Source organism: Macrobrachium rosenbergii, chromosome 44, assembly GCF_040412425.1.
Source record: "Macrobrachium rosenbergii isolate ZJJX-2024 chromosome 44, ASM4041242v1, whole genome shotgun sequence".
Taxonomy (NCBI): Eukaryota; Metazoa; Arthropoda; class Malacostraca; order Decapoda; family Palaemonidae; genus Macrobrachium; species Macrobrachium rosenbergii.
Window position 1 is genome coordinate 32,968,179 of NC_089784.1, and position 5,535 is coordinate 32,973,713.

Here is a 5,535-nt window from a genome sequence, read left to right on the forward strand (position 1 = left end):
CAAATCCAAAATTTTGAAGTACTGGCTACTTTTCCCTACACAGGTGACGTTTTCCCTACGTAAATTAGGTATTAGATCGACGGCCAGTTTTCCATGTATTAAGGTCTTCACCGCCTTCCCATCTATACATCACCCGGAGAACCTTATGTACAGTATCTATCACCACCAGCAGGTACCCGACGGCACCTCCGTCAGGTAGTGTAGAACAAAGCCTCCGTGGAGGGAGAGCTCACCTGAAGGGGAAAACAATCTAATCTGAAGACTTAATCTTTCCAGATTGCAAGGACCAGTCCAGAGTAAGAAAAAAAGAAAAAAAAAATAAAAAAGAAAAAAGAAGAAAGTTGGAAACTGGAAAAAGTTTGTCTTTCCTGCTGTGGCCCCCGCGGTGCATGGGGAGGAGGAGGTTGGGGAGGGAGGGAGGAGGAGGAGGAGGAGGGGTAGGAAGAAAAGCAAGGGAGCCAAGACAGAGGGGGAAGGGGACAGGAAGGAGGAGGGGTGGTGGAGGACAGGGAGGGAGGGAGAGAGGGAGGAGGGAGGGAGGAAGGAGAACGTATTCCAAGGAAACCCTTTTCATTAAATTGAAAGCCACTCTGTGGGCCTAACTTTGAACAAAGGTCGGGGGAGCAAAGGACAAGACCCCAATGTTGAAAAGATCCTTTGTCCCACCTTCGGGAAACATTTCATCCGGTGTTTATTCCCGTGTCCAGCGCCGCAGGTGGATTTGCAACGCGAGTCGTCGACTTCTTCTTCTTCTTCCTCTTCTTCTTCTTCTTATTTTTAATCCTCCCAGATTTCTATATACGAGTTGTGTGTGTGCAGTCTACGTTTGAACACACTATTTTTCGAAATGACTAAGGGCCACCCTATGACAGAGGGCTTTGAGGGTCCAACTTCCCTTAAGGAATTTTTTTTACCTGTTTTTTGTAGGAAAGGGGGGGACATCACCAGACCACCCTGTGGGGGTCAGGGGTATGGGTAGGGGGTGGGGGGCAGGAAGCAGTGATTCGTGTGGAGACAAAAGGTCCTTAGGAAGAATGAACAAATGTTTTACAATCGGGGTATCAAGGCCCTCCAAGGCTTTTTCGGGTCTCATTCCTCAATTGGTCGCCTGGCCCACCCTCCCCTCATCCATCCCGCATCCCCCCCACCACTACCACCTCCTACCCAACTTCCACAATAAAAACGAAAAAGAACAAAAACGGAGGTACAGTTAATCAAACGTGCCTTACATAACGGCAGGGAAAATCTTTACAAAACACAAGAAAATTACTAAAATATTTTTTGTAAATCAGAACAGGTTATCCTGAAGGATTTACAGAGATCTAAAATATCTGCTATTAACTCTAAATAAGAGAGAGGTCTCATATTTAGTATTTAAAATCTGCTTCAAAATCTACGAAAGGAATTACTTAACCTTTCCAAAGTGACCAAGGAAAATCTGTAACATCGCTTATATTATATAACAAACGCATTAACACGCTACTAAAGACTCTCACTTTCAAAATAGCTGTAAAATAAAATATAAACATTGTAAATGACACAGAAAATCTTCAATATTTTCCTGCAAAAATACCAACGAATCTTACTTTCAAATTAGCTGCAAAATAAAATTTAAACATTTTAAATGGCACCGAAACTCTTAAATATTTTACTGCAAAAATACCAATGAATCCCACTTCCAAATTAGCTGTAAAATAAAATGTAAAAATTTTAAATGACAGAAAATCTTAAATATTTTACTGCAAAAATGCCAATGAATTTCACTTTCAAAATGGCTGTAAAATAAAACGTAAACATTGTAAATGACACAGAAAATCTTAATTACTTTACTGCAAAAATACCAATGAATCTCACTTTCAAAACAGCTGTAAAATAAAATGTAAACATTGTAAATGACACAGAAAATCTTAAGTAAAACAGCAAAGAATCTCACTTTCAAAATAGCTGTAAAATAAAATATAACCATTGTAAATGGCACAGAAAATCGAAAATAAAATACTAAAGAATCTCACTTTCAAAATAGCTGTAAAATAAAATGTAAACATTTTAAATTGCACAGATAATCTTAAGTATTTTACTGTAAAAATACCATTCAATCTCACTTTCAAAATAGCTGTAAAATAAAATGTAAACATTTTAAATTGCACAGAAAATCTTAAATATTTTACTGCAAAATTACCCGTGAATCTCACTTTCGAAATAGCTGTAAAATAAAATGTAAATATTGTAAATGACAAAGAAAATCTTAACTATTTTACTGCAAAAATACCAATAAATCTCACTTTCAAAATAGCTGTAAAATAAAATGTAAACATTGTAAATGACACAGAAAACCTTAAATATTTTACTGCAAAAATACCAATTAATCTCATTTTCAAAATAGCTGTAAAATAATATGTAAACATTGTAAATGACACAGAAAATCTTAAATATTTTACTGCACAAATACCAACGAATCTCACTTTCAAAACAGCTGTAAAATAAAATATGAACATTTTAAATGACACAGAAAATCTTAAATATTTTACTGCCAAAATACCAAAGAAACTCACTTTCAAATTAGCTATAAAATAAAATGTAAACACTTTAAATATTTTACTGCAAAAGTACCAATGATTCTCACTTTAAAAATAGCTGTAAAATACAATGTAAACATTGTAAATGACACAGAAAATCTTAAATATTTTACTGCAAAAATACCAATGAATCTCACTTTCAAATTAGCTGTAAAATAAAATGCAAACACTGTAAATGACACAGAAATTCTTAAACATTTTACCGCAAGAATACCAACGAATCTTACTTTCAAAATATCTCTGAAATGAAAAAGTTCAAGTGACATACAGTAAATCGTAAATACTTCACAGAAAAAATATAATAACGACGTAAGGTCTACAGTATACCCAGAAGAAAATTTCCTAGTTGCTCTGTAAACTAGATTCTCTATGATGGCATTGATGAAACTACAACCTATGGCAATAACAAAATCATTTCAAAAAATATGATGATGATCAATCACATTGCAACGCCAAGTTATATTCCTCAAGTTATCCACATACCTCGTTATTCTCTCTTTGCGTTTTCGATGTATGCACCCTCTTCCAATCAGCAGTCAGTTCTCGCACCCCCTGAATTGCTGAAAAAACAACAACAACAACAATAATAATAATAATAATAATAATAATAATAATAATAATAATAATAATAATAATAATAATAATAATAATAATAATAATAATAATTATTATTATTATTATTATTATTATTATTATTATTATTATTATTTTAAATAATAATAATAATAATAATAATAATAATAATAATAATAATAATAATAATAATAATAATAATAATAATAATATTATATTATTATTATTATTATTATTATTATTATTATTATTATTATTATTTTATTTTATTTTATTTTTATTTTTTGCAGAAAAAAATAACATGCATATATAAAAATATATTTTGCTTTAATCATTCATATGCATCCTAGCACCCCTTAGGAACCGGCTTCGCATCCCCTAGGGGTGCGTGCACCCCTGGTTAAGAGCCACTGACGTGATCAAATCTGAAATGCGAATTTATATTTTTAGCCTTTTGAGATAAATCCTAAATGCAGCTTATGTTTTTAAGATTAACGTCGATGAGGTAAACCTTCTCCTAATGGGATCTGAACCTCTGACCTGTGAACTACCAAGCCAACACGAAATCCCTGAAATTTTCAGGGAATTCGTGAAATCACCAGTTCACATTATTTTGATCCCCAAGGGGTTAGTACTAAACACAGCGAAACTGTGATTCATCTACACTGTTTTGCAATGTTTAGTACTAGCCCCTCAGGGATCAAATGTGTTTCGCTGTGTTTAGTACTAGCCCTTCGGGGATCAAATGGGTTTCGCTGTGTTTAGTACTAGCCCTTCGGGGATCAAATGGGTTTCGCTGTGTTTAGTACTAGCCCCTCGGGGATCAAATGTATTTCGCTGTGTTTAGTACTAGCCCCTCGAGGATCAAATGTGTTTTGTTATGTTTAGTAGTAGCCCCTCGGGGATCAAATGTGTTTTGACGTGTTTAGTACTAGCCCCTCGGAGACCAAATGTGTTTCGCCGTGCTTAGTACTAGCCCCTCTGGGATCAAATGTATTCTCCCATGTTCAATACTAGTCCCTCAGGAATCAAACGTGCTTCGCCATGTTCAATACTAGCCCCTCGCGGATCAAATGTGTTTCGCCATATTCAGTACTAGCCCCTCTGGGATCAATTGTGTTTCGCCATGTTCAGTACTAGCCCCTCTGGGATCAAATGTGTTTCGCTGTGTTTAGTACTAGCCCATCGGGAATCAAATGTGTTTCGCCGTGTTTAGTACAATCCCCTCGGGGATCAAATGTTTTGCCATGTTTAGTACTAGCCCCTCGGGCGTCAAATGTTCCTAAGTGAATTGGTGATTTCACGAATCCCCTGGGTGTTTTAGGGATTTCATGAAATCCCTGGTATTCACAATCTTACTGTAACATACAAACCTCTTCGTTGCGAATTTGAACCACTGACCTAAGAGTTACCGGGTCAACGTTGAGTGGTTACAGTTGCTTTCCCGTCTATTTTAAGGTGTGAAATTGGCAGGTCAAATTGTATTATTATTATTATTATTATTATTATTATTATTATTATTATTATTATTATTATAGAACGAACTGGAAGGCACTAAAGAATATTCACATGTCGATTAAAGAAGAAAGTAAAAAAAAAAAAGAAGCTTATAACTGTATCAGAATAATGAGTGGCAATAACCTGATTTTAACTGTTATAGCTAATAACAAAACAATAAAGGTACATTCATTATAAGAAGTAAATCAATAAAGGCGCGTTCATTATATGAAATAAATCAACAATAAATAAAATCAGTCGACAATAAATGAAAATACTTTGTAACAAATAAATAACTGATGACAATGAAATGATTTTAACTCACAGCTTCTAACTGCAAGTAACGATGAACAAAGCTGTGTTCGTTAAAAGAAATAAATTAAATTAACCAACAATGAACAGAACAGTAAATAAAACAAACAACAACAAATATTTATAACAAATTTTTTTGAATGCTTAAATGTATAGATATATAAAAAACCTATGAAAATAAGTCGCCAAGAGTAAAGTGTATTTGAACGTAGCCGCAAGTGAAACAAGTTAAAAATGCGCCGAAGTTTCTCCAGCGCAATCGAGTTTTCTGTACAGCCGCTACAGCGTATAATCAAGGCCACCGAAAATAGATCTATCTTTCGGTGGTCTCGGTATAATGCCGTATAAGCCACGGCCCATGAAACTTTAACCACGGCCAGAAGCAAGATTATGGCTAACTTTAACCTTAACTAAAATTAAAACTATTGAGGCCAGAGGGCTGTAGTTTGGCATGTTTTATGATTGGATGGTGGATGATCAACATACCAATTTGCAGCCAACTAACCTCAGTAGTTTTTAAGATCTGAGGGCGGACAGAAAAAAGTGCGGACGGATAGATAAAGCCGGCACAATAGTT